The following is a 13,217-nucleotide window of genomic DNA, read 5'->3' as shown; positions in this document are numbered from 1 at the left end:
CCTTCACTGGTGATTCAATGGATGGATCTGTCGTAGAGTTGTCACTTGTTTAGATTAAGTTATATATATATATGTATTCAAATCAGTTTATTTTTGCTGTTGTTATTATTTGTATTTGTCACAAGTATCATTTTGATACGCCCGTTTCCGGGACGTTTTATGGTATACCGTTGTCCGTCCGTCTGTCTGTCTGTCCGTCTGTCTGTCTGTCCGTCCGTCGTCAAGATGTCGGACAATAACTCAAAAACGCTTTAACCAATTTGCATGAAACTTTGGTGAATTGTTTATATTTATTGACATGAGCTCCCTTCGATTTTTATAAATTTTAGATTTTACGTTTCCGAGTTATGGGGTTTGATTCATTAAAAAAGGGTGATTTTCCAGTTTTCGGACAATAAGTCAAAAACACTTTCACCAATTTACAAAAACTTTGGTGAATTGTTTATATTTATTGACATGAGCTCCATTTCGATTTTTATAAATTTTAGATTTTACGTTTCCGAGTTATGGGGTTTTATTCATTAAAAAAGATAACCTCCCTTTAGTTTTTTCATAAATTTGATATGCCATTGAGAAGTTATTGAACTTTATTCTTTGAAAAAGCGACGGGCGTATCATGCGCTCATGGCGCAGCTGTTTATTAATTGTATGACGATACAAAATTATAGTTACTATCTATTTTAGTTACCCTTGTATTTATATTTACTTAATTTTTACTTTATCGAGAAAGTGTATAATATATACGGTGTGTAATATCAACGACAAAAACGTTTTTTGTTGACGTCATTGTCAAATTTACTCTTTGTTTGGTGTCTTTGTTAGATTAATTTGAAAGTTTTTTAGAATTGTTTAAAAGAGAGGCGAAAGATACAAAAGAGACATTCGAACTCATAAGTCGAAAATAAACTGACAACGCCATGGCTAAAAAAGAATAAAAGACCAACAGACAAACAATAGTACACAAAACACAACACCGAAAACTAAAGCTGAGCAACACGAACCCCACCAAAAACTGGGGGTGATCTCAGGTGCTCCGGAAGGGTAAGCAGATCCTGCTCCACATGTGGCACCCGTCGTGTTGCTCATGTTAGTACAAACCCGGTAAATAGTCTAATTCGGTAGGTCACATTCGTGAAAAGGGGACGGGATTGTACGTACGACATTAGGAACATATCCGTTTTCATCTGTGAAACGGATATTCCGTAACGGTCAACCAACTCGTGATGGCGTCCGTAAAATTTACGAAGGGATGATTTCAACTTCACCACTTGGAACTCTTGGTTTAATAACTTCCTTGTGACCAGCAACACTCTATCAAGGAAATTATGATAGGAAATACAAGCCCTTGAGTATCGTATCAACTGGGAGATATATACTGTGGATTCATTTATTTTCGTGGATACCAATTTTCGTGGATTAAGGAAAACTTTCACGTTCGTGGATTTTTGATTTCGTGGTTTTACCGAAGTCTGCATACAAGCCAATAGAAAATTTATTTTTCGTTATATATTTAATTTCGTGGTTCACCTATACCCACGAAATCCACGAAAAATGGTATCCAACGAATAATAATGAAACCACAGTACTCCGTATGCAGGCGCTGCTGGAATAATGCTACATAAAAATGGAAAGTTCACAATTGGGAAGCTGAAATCATGTCTTTTTTCATAAAGTTTTGTTGTGTTATATGTCTGTGATGTATGTCTACACAGTTTTGGCTGCTGAATCCCAACTATTTTCACATTAACCTATCATGTCTCTTTTGGGTGCTCACTCAATTTTGTCAATATAACGGAACCATAAACAACTGTCATACTAGTTGGAGGTTTAGGTAGCTATAAAACCAATTACCAACAATTTTCTTTGGAAAATACATGTACCAAGTCACGAATGTGGCAGTTGTTTTTCACTTGTTCCGTTGATTGATAGCGTTTGATGTTATCAGTTTTTATGGACTTCCCCTCATTGAATTTGCCTTGGAGTTGGGTATTTTTTTTTATACTTTTTCACAATGAATCCATTATGAATAAGTTTTGCAATATGGATAGATCATTATTGGGGCGGAGACTATAGGAGTTATATGGAGAACAATTATTTGGCCCCTGAAATATAAAATTCATTATTTCCCTTCAAAATTTTACTGATAAATGAACAGGCTGCTATAATCTGGACATTTCTTTTGTAAAAAGGTCACTTGTGATGTCGCTATGACGTCAAATACATGCCGAAATTGACATATTTGACCTGAAATGGACATTTTACATGTAGATTTTGTGATATTAGTTCCGAGAAACAGCCTTATTAGAAATGATATTTTACCATCATTTGCATCTTTGTAAAATACATTTTATTACAAAATGTCTTGTTGGGTAAAGCTGGTGCTCTAAATATTGACGACAGGATTTCAAATGAGGCTATTTAGGCATTCTCACCAAATGCAAAACGTTTGAAGCCCTTATGTAAATATGGAAGACAAAATTCAATAATATAAATGCCGATGATTGATAGTCTGATGTCTTATGAACATCTAAAGAAAGTAAATTAGCATATCTAAAATTATTTTTGATTTCTGAATTCAGGGGACCAAAATGTGGCCTTATCATACATTGTCCTTTCGTGGCATAAAACAGTCGTTTCTGTCAAATGATTATGATGAACATTAAAAACTTCATGGAAATGATAAAATCTTAAGAGCGTTCAAGAGACATAAGAGAGATAACTCTTTTTCGCCAACTAGAAGTTTTGAAAGGAACAAAAATAATGAATGTTCATAGTTATCAAAATGTAAACTAGCTTGCAGGAGAAATTAAAAGAGAGCGAGATTAGACCGACCATTTTATCTTAAAAAAAAAAGGCATTTTCATTTTTTTCTCATGATTCAATTACTGATATTGAAGCAGGTGTCCTCACTGACCATTATAATTACCACAATGACATATACATTGAATGTCAGTTAAAAGTAACCTCGACCTTTTCTATCATTGTTGGCTCCACTCTCCCCAACGGTATATAGATTAGTAACCCGTTTACATATCTATAAACTATGCCAAAAAATATTTCTGATTTTAGGGAAAACATTACTATATGTATCAATAGTGACTGGATCTTTATTATAAATTACAGGCGTACCAATTCTTTTAGCTGATTCCACTAATTATATAAGCTCTAAACAATAGAATTATTTGTAGGGTCAATTTGACCACACATTCCATATGCCCACTTGGTCGAGTAGACAGCAGAAAATACTGTACTATAAGTAGAACCAGAATCTGGCAAATTCGATAAATTCAATGCAACATGTATAGGTGAGGCAGGCAAAGAAACTAAGCAATGTTTAATAACAAATGTTTCAAAACATAGCAATCACTTCTTGAATCCAGTCAATGCATAGCTAAGCTGTCAACCATACTTTATAAAGGGCGAACTTCATCAACTCCACTGTGTATCACGGCATCACGTAAAACTGTTTCTGGTTTGTTCCTATGCAAAAGAAATACTACATTTAAAAATTTGATTAATTATTGTACAATTCAAAGCTTCAACTCCGAATATGTCGTCATTGCCTCTCCCACTTACAGTTAAGCGTGTATTTGTTAAATGTACATAAACTCTTCACAAAATATTGTAAAGTACCATCCGAATTGTGCAATAATACAACCCAGAATGGCACAGATTTCCAAAAAGGAACACGTGTACTGATAGCGCTTTCTGCGCATTTTTTTCTTAAATAAATGATCTTAGATATCAAATTTGATGGTGGTATCAGCCAGTGTTTATCACCTTGCCAATTTTGCGTGAAAGCATCAATAGCTTCTGTACGTCTTTACCAACATTTTGAATTAAAACTAGACCATTTACTGTTATAATCAGTAGAAAATCTATCTACAGAATGTTTTCCATAAAGCGCATCTAAGATGGCAACACATCAAAATGAATTCCCAATCATCTCAATCTGAATATCTACTTAGATTATCAACTATTTTGTTTTGTTCCCAAAGAACCCATTATGTCTTAAAGTTTGTTTTGTTTTTCCTGCACAATAAATTTAAATCGCAAGTTATAACTTGAAGTTTATTTTGTCTACTGCAATTTTTAATTATGCATGTAACGTTTTTATTATCAGTAGTCAGTTGAACTGTGTGATTTTTCATCGTTGCAACGGAACTTTTGACTATTCTACTTACTGCTGTAAGTTTCTCTAAGTAGAACTTTTAACACTTTCAGATACAGACCGGTAACTAGCTTCAGTTATCAAACTGTTATTGGGAACTTCTAAACTAAATTCAGTCATTTTCATAGTACAGTCCGAGTCACAGAAAGACTCTGCTTCAGCTGAGACTACATATCCCTCACATCCGACATCTGAAGCGTCAGTATACGCAATAAAGTCACACAAAAAAACTGACTTATGCAGATTAAAACCCTTTCTGTTAAACTTTCGTAAGTACTCAAACCAAAAATATAAATCTTCAATAACAACAGAACACAAAACTAAAAGTTAGTTCCAACATGCTCAACAAAAATACAATGGTAAAGTTCTATATCTCTAAGTCTAAAAACATTTCCTACTACAGTCATCATTGATATCATTTGTTCAACAATACCAGCCAAAAATCCAGCATTGTACAAAAGCCTTCCTTTACCTATATCTTGTAAGTGTCGTATCAATAACCGAAAACAGTCTTTTTTCGACTCGGTTATACTGAATTTTCCAAATTGCATTTTCAAAACTAACCCTATCAAATGTATATTCTGTACAGGCAACCATATATATTTCTTTTCTGCTATGAATAAAATTAAATAAACTCTATCAAACTTTTTCTTAAATAAGTGCTAACACAGTCACGGCTGTCATTTGGTACATGTATATAGAGTCTTGAAAGATCTGGTATAAGATCGTGAAAGCTATTAAATACAATTCAACTGCAAAATCATTGAAACTATCAATTGTATTATCAACAAAAAAAAAAAAATATTTCTGTCAACATGGTTCAACTAACTTAATAATACTGTGCACTGTTCAACTTACTTAATAATATTGTGCACTAAGGTAAAGAACAAATGCAGTACTTTTTGGGAAAACACATAAGGATCTACAATGGTCAATTTCAATAAATCATGATATATCTGAAATTAAATCTTTTGTTTGTCAGTTGGTATAGTGAAACGGAAGTGATGTTTTCCTTCAAAAGGTTAAGATGAATTTTTAAAAGAAGTATGTTGTTGATTTGCAATCAAAATTGATCGTGTAAGATCGTGCAATGCGTTATTTTGATCGTGAAATCGGTGCGTGTCCAGACAAGACTCTGTAGGATTTGCTTGTCGTTAAAGGCTGTACGGTCACCTACATTTACTAACATAAACGTCATTAGGTTTCTGGTGGATAGTTATCTCATTGACAAATATACCACATCTTCTTATCTTTTTTATAATTTTTCATCAAAAAATAAAATTTACTCCAATCGATTGAAGCGTGTGATATCTTAATAAAAAAATGAAAACAGCACTTATAAACGTTATGCGTCTGAAGCGCTTTTCTTATTTTACCTACTCCAGAAACTATCAAAGCCGAAAATTTGAAAGTCAATGATGTCTAAGAACCGAAACAGTTGAAGAACTATATTACCAAAAAGGACACACACAAATAGCCAAATCCATCTAAGGTCAACTTTGTCTGAGTAAGATGAACGTTAATTTTTGGAGTGTAATTGACCACCAACTAATTCTAAAAAACCTTTTGAAACACTGATTTAAAATATTAATACTTATTATATCTTTGTATATATAATAGGTGAGGGTTGGCGCCTTCAAACTAGTTTAACCCCGCCACATTCTATATGTGGTATGATTGCCAATGAGACAATATATGTGCCTGTCATTGAGTGGTGGTTGTTGTTTGTTGCTGTTTATCATATTTGTTTTTCGTTTATTTTTTGTATAGAGTGTTCTTGTGTTGTGCTGTTGTACCACTGTCCCAGGTTAGTAGGAGGGTAATTTCAGGGTCTTTTATAGCTGACTATGCGGTATGGGTTTTGCTCATTGTTGAAGGCCGTACGGTGACCTATAATTGTTAACTTCTATGTCATTTGGTCTCTTGTCGAGAGTTGTTTCATTGGCAATCAAACCAATCTTCTAATTATTACAAGTAGTACTTCAATGGTCATTCACTGAGGAAAAATGATAAAAAAAAGCCCATTGATGTGAAAGGTATAGCGCTTTCTGTTCATAACTTAAAAAAAAACATCATTGGTAAATTGTTTTGGTGAAATTGACCACCTCCTCATTTTCAACAATACATTTAAAAGAAAACTCAATTGAAAAATAATACTTATTATATTTAGGTATATATAAGTAGTACTTCGATGGTCATTCACAGAGGAAAAATTAAAAAAAATTGTTAAAGGTATTGCGCTTTCTGTTCATAACTTAAGAAAAAACATTTGTGTTTATAAATATAAAAACATTTTAAGAGAGGCGAAATATAACAAAGAAATATTTAACCTCATAAGTTAAAAAATAAACTAACAATGCCACGGTAAAAAACGAAACACGACAGAAAGACAACAGTACACAAAACACAAAATTCTCGAACGGAAGATTTCAACATCACCATTTGTAACTCTTGGTTTAATAGCTTCCATGTAAGCAGCAACCATCTATGAAGGTAATCATGATAGGAAATTCACGCGCTGAAATATCGTATCAGCCGGGAGATATATACTCAATATGCAGGTGATGCTGGAACGTTGCTACATAGAAATAAAAAAATCACAATCAGGAAGTTGAAAACATATCTTTTGTCGTAAATTTATGTTTTCACCCGACGCTCATTGTCAGTGTCTAGATATAAGTCATTCTTCCTAAGAAACTCCTGTATGAAGTCAGCCTCATATGAATAAAGGAACAAGTCGGCAAGTAGAGGAACACAGTTGATTCCCATAAGAATACAATTGGTTTTTTTTCGAAAGCACGTACTCCAAACATAATAAATATGCTGTCAATCAAGAAATAAAACATCTAAATAGTTAGTTTCAGAGAGTTTTTTGTTTGAATCAGAGTGATTTTTTACCAAGTACGATTTGTCCCTCCCTAAGACAAGATATTTGTATCTACGTTTGTCATTCTTTTTTATGAAACAAAGCAGGACCAATTCTTTCAATTTGTCTTTTAGTTTGGAAAAGGGAATACTTGTGTAAAGGGTAGAAAAGTCAAATGTTTTAATTCTATTTCAAGAGGAAAGAGTCTTAGATTGTAAGTACTCTAACAGATCTTTGGAACTTTTAGTATCCACATTTGATTCACGCCGCTCCTAGAGAAGCCAGGTTCACAATAACTCTGACGCCCGATTTTGATTGTTGATAAAATTGATGTTAATAATAAAGAAAGAGGTTTCATGGATCACATGGAACATCCAGCAATATAATGTTGTTTGTAAGGACCCTTATGTAATTTAGGTATCCAATAATGTGACGGAATATCCAGTTTTTTCTCTTTGGTTGAAATTCCAAAGAAAACTAGAATAGACCTATGATTATTTAGGATTTCCTCCTTGGTAACGTAAGTGTCGTGGGGTATATGTTGAGTTTCCAAGTGAATTATCAATACCTAATTCCTTTAGCAAGCAGTTTATGTAATGTAATTAAGACCTGTCTTCAGTTGAGAGTGAAAAATAACCTTACATCCAATATATTAAGGCCACCAGGAGCTTAACTTGTCAAAAATAAGTATCTTTGTATCTTTAATATTAAATGCATTTGCCAATATGCGAAGCGAGCGCGGGTCTAGGGGTCTTCCCTGGAAATACATTTAATGTGTGCGCATTGATATACGTCATAGTACCCAATTAGGTGGTGAAATTTTCAACGTACGTACCCCTAGGTGTGGTGAGATCAATTTCATAGCTTGGTCTGTAAATTATTCATTTCAATTCCCGATCATAACAAGTCTGGATTCTCTTGCCTCGTAATGCATGCATTACATGAGACGCTTATCTTGCGGACACATCCGGTCTCGCACAGTCTGCAGATAATAAGATACCATAAGGTTTTTTTCATGATATGTTTCTTCAAAGAATGTTTTTAAACTAAAGGGATAGTCCATTTATTTACGCTCAGCACGCAGCAATAGTAATAACAGCTAACACTATCCAACTCTAAGTTAAATTCATATGTTCGGATGTACTGATTCTACGACTGTTAATACTTTAATTTAATTTTAATTAATTTGGGTATATGTTCTATTTATATATAAAATTTCTTCTATTAAATTGCTCATACATTTTGGCGATCATTTCGAAAATGACAGCCAACGGATAATGTTTGATACCAAGAATCAATTCAGAATGGCATATAAATTCTACCACAAAAAGATATTTCTCAAATTTTGTGATTTTTCCTTTAAAAAGCAAAAATTCAGTTTTTACCGCAATTTGGACACCGATAATCAATTTGGAATATCATAATACACTAAGTTTAATTTCGATCAAGTCCTTAAAGAGATTTATTAAAAAAAATAAAATTAATTTTTGATTTTTTTTATTATTCTCTTAAAATGTTTCTTTTCGAAAATTTGCCTCTGCGGATCAATCTGGAATTCCAAAATATAACTAAATATAAATTATTGTTCAAATCCTAGCACATAAAGATGCAAAATCATAATTTATTATTTTTTAAAAGAGAAACTACGTTTTTACCACATTTTCACATGGCGCAAATTTGAAATCCTCGAAATCAATTTTACTTTGAAATTTTAGAAAGATTTTCTATATTTTATAAAAAAAAACGATAAGGATTTTCCTCTTATAGATATATTGATTGATTGATTGATTGGTGTTTAAAGCCACTTTCAACAGTCAGTTTTCATTGGTGGAGGAAGCCGGAGTGCCCGGAGAGAACCACCGACCTTCGGTAGGAAAACTGACAATCCTAGTCAATTAAGAGTGGAGTCGAGCGCACCTGGCACGTGCGGGATTCGAACTCACAACCTCAGTGTTGACTGGCTAGTGATACAGTAGTTCGACCACTTAGACCACTCGGCCACCGACGCCCCTTTTATAGATATAAATGCTGTTCATAAACTCTATTGATATCAGATGCGGAATGCTTGACTTAAAATAAAGCCATAAAAATGTTGACGGACGGACAGCCATACTGTAATTGCTTTAGAACACCACCGATTAGTCGGCATGATCTTATTAGAAAAACCACACTAAATGACAATGAACCATCATTGTCTAACAGATTAATCCCTAACAAAAAGTGAACCGGAAAAGGGGAAATATATGGAAAAAACTTATATTTTCCTAAAATATTACAAATTATATCTTTCATATTTATGTGTTAGGATTTTGAACAACAATTTATATTTAGGTATATATTTACGAATTCCAGATTGATTCCCAGAGGCAGATTTTCGATTAGAAATCGTTTTGAATAAAAAAGATGAAACGTTTTAATAAATCTGTTCTAAGACTTGATCGAAACTAAATTAAGTGTATTATGCTATTACAAAAGGATTTTCGTTGTCCAAATTACGGTAGAAACTGAGATTTAATAAGAAAAAATTGAAAAAACATCATTAAATTTGAGAAACATCTTTCTGTGTTAGAATGAATATGCCACTCTTTGGCTGCCAACGGATACTTTTTTGATTTAATTGATTCTTATCTGTCAAAAATTATCCGTTGGCTGTAATTTTCGAAATGAACGTCTTTACGCATGAACAATTATTTCATAAAAGAAATTGGATATATAAAAAGAACATATCCCAAAATAATTCCTGGTTTAAATTTGTTTAAACGTTTAACTGCGAAGAAATGTCTAAACAGCGGCAGTAGAAACAATGAATGATAGGATTAATAGAAAGTCCTGACCATTGAGGTACTACTAGTATTTAATATAATTATAATAAGTATTATTTATCAATTGAGTTTTTTAAAAGTTTTTGTAGAAAATTAGATGGTGGTCAATTACTACCCAAAAAAAATACGTTCTTATTAATAATTTACACGCTTTACTCAATTGAATAAATCAATGATAAACGAAATTGTATTTTCTGATGAAAAATATTTAAAAATAAGAAGATGTGGCAAGATTGCCAATGAGACAACTATCCACCAGAGATCTAATGACGTAGATGTAAGAATATGTAGGTTACCGTACAGCCTTCAACGATAAGCAAACCCCTTTATCGTCTTGTCTCGTCACTCATTGTTTTCACAATCAGAATAACGCGTTGCCTGATCTTTTAAGATCAATTTGGGTTAAAAATCAACAAAATACTTCTTTTAAAAAACCAACTTTACCATCTGAAGGAAACATCACTTCCATTTTATTGTACTATCTGACAAACAAAAGATTTAGTTTCAAATATATCATGATTTATTGGAATGTGGCCATTGTAGAATCAAAACGTGGTTCTTAAGTTATTCGCATACAGTTATGTGTCGTCTTATAATATATGTAATGTACTGCATTGTTTCTTACCTAAGTGCACAGTATTATAAGTAAGTTGAACCATGTCGACAAACATATTTCTTTTTTTCTTAAATTTTCCGCCTGTAGATAATACAATGGATATTTTCACAGATTTTGCAATTGTATAGCTTTCACGATCTGATGGCAATGCTGGACCACTGTTACTTATTCTTTCATGATCATATTTCTCGATATACCAAAAAAAAAATAAAAAAATAAATCACATCACATATAGGCTTACATATTTTGTACGCCAGACGCGCGCCTTGTCTACAATATACGCACAATGCACACTCTATAAAAAGTCAAAAGGCCAAACAGAGCACGAAGCCGATGAACACCGAGGACCAAAATTCCGAAAGGCTTGACCAAACACAAAAACCAAGGCAATGACAGCCTTGACCATAACCTTCGTCGATAACTTTTAAAATGTACTCACCTGTACCACACTGTTTTCACATGTATTGATTAGTTTAATTTAACTTCGTGTGTTAAAACTTTCACCTGTAAATTAAATGACTGGACGTCTGATCTATACCCTCGTTAAACCCAACTGAACATCTAACATAATTAATAGTTACTTCATTTACATCTTGGTGAACAGCATTCATTGAATGACATGTTCCTTCCCAATCTAATTTTGATTTTGAGCTTAAATCTCAAGCTAAATTACAATATTTTATGTAAAGGTTAGACAATACTTGGTCATGTTTTATGAAGATTTAAAGCCCAAGGCGTAGCCGAGGGTTTTAAATGTTCACAAAACATGACCAAGTATTGTCTGACCAATTTAGAACATATTCACACTTTCGAGTGACCTTACAAAATTATCCTTTCCCATTGTAATATTCAAACCTTAATAAGAACTCACTTTTTATAATGAAGCGTTTACTAGGTTAATAAAAGGAATGTATAACATAAGTAATGATCATTTCAATGGATGGAATGAAATAGCACTTACATAGTTTTGTGAGGACACAAAGGATAAATTGTTCAAACATTGAGTTTTTCTTCTGCTTCAGGTAAAATTTGATACATATATACCTTAAATTTCTTGATTTTAAAAAGTTCACAATATTATATAAATCAGCTTTTTGAAATTTGTACACTTTTTGATAATTATGAAACTCACTCTATAAATATTTGAATTACAACCATTCAACATCAGATGCTTACTTTTTATTGATGAATGTACATGAATTGTGTTTTTTTTTCAAAAAAAAAAATCCTTTGCTTTATATATCAGCAGTCTGACATTGTTTTTTTGACAGAAAAAAAAATAATTGAATGTCTGCTATCAAAATTGAATAAAAGATTATTTTACCTACATCTTTGCCCCCATTTCATTTTTTGTTTGTTATACATATGTACCATGATAAACATTTGCAAAGTTCAAAATGTGTATATGTAAGAGAATGATAATCCCTTTCTTCATGATTAGTACGAGCGTTAGCGAGTACTTATCATGAAGTAAGTGATTATCATTCTCTTACAAACTTAGAATATTGTTAAGTGCTCAAGGTTCAAATGATCTCTTGATTGGTTGCATTCAAGAATTAGTTTCATTGTCAGTGTAATGTTTATAATTGATGCATGACTTAATTTTTCGGCATTTCATTTATGGATTAGTTGTAGTGGTGTAAGGACTTTCTTATAATTTGGGAAATATCAAAAAATGCGTTATATACATTAGGTGACACAACAGTACAAAGAAATGCTAGGAATTGTATATGTTTATTGATTGTGAGTATGAATATAAATCATGCAATATTTTAGTGAGGAATTATTCTTTTTGTATTTACAGTTTAAATCAATAAATACATTTGAGTTACAACTAATTTTATTTCACAGCCAATATTTTGGTCCGGCTTTTAAAATCAAATACTATTTCATTATGTTAGGGAAATGTTCAAATAAAATGCCTTTAAAACTTTTAAATATATTCAAAACGTAAATCAAATTCCTGGGTGTTTTTATTTTTATTTTATCGGAATATTGGAAATAACTATTCTTCCCAACCGCTGGTTCTGTAATTAGAGTTTTGGAAAGCTAAAGATTTAGGTTATTGTTTTATTTTTTTTTGCATTGCTTTGAAATTGATTAACTTTTTAATAATTTGAAGTTATTAATATTTTCATTATAACATTAATGGTACATGTACAAATTTTACTACACCAGTAAACTTCAACTTATTTTGATTTTTTTGTTTGTTTCACAATTCAAATTTTAGTCAGTTTCAATCACTGATAAATCCTTTCAATCTGATAAATGTGCTTCGGGGCAGTTATAACTCATTTATAGAAACTCTTTGTTTTGAACTGTAAATATACCAAAATGATAGGATAATCCCATACTAAGAACATGATTTACATTCATTCTTCACAATTAAGAGACATCAAATCCTACAATTTCATTGGTCGAGAGCACTTTGCTATATTCTATATTTTTATATTCTATTCTCTTTCATCTTTAATCAGTAGGCTATTTTCCCACGGAAAATGCCTCAGGGGATTGTATACCTCGTTAGTGTAGTTATTAAGAGTTCACTTTCATAATTAATCTACAATGAAAAGTCATTCATGTAAAACATTTTATAGTGCATGGAAAGCCATGTACTATGAAAATTAAAAGAGAAAAAACTGACTTTTCATTGGACGAGAAGGGGTGAGTATGTTCTAAAAAAAATTTACTTCACTTTTATCGTTTCTTTTCAGGACTCTCATTTTGTTAATGACCTCCTGG

The sequence above is a fragment of the Mytilus californianus genome, unplaced genomic scaffold, assembly GCF_021869535.1.
Source record: "Mytilus californianus isolate M0D057914Y unplaced genomic scaffold, xbMytCali1.0.p SCAF_2, whole genome shotgun sequence".
Taxonomy (NCBI): Eukaryota; Metazoa; Mollusca; class Bivalvia; order Mytilida; family Mytilidae; genus Mytilus; species Mytilus californianus.
Note: the sequence above shows the minus strand (reverse complement) of the source record.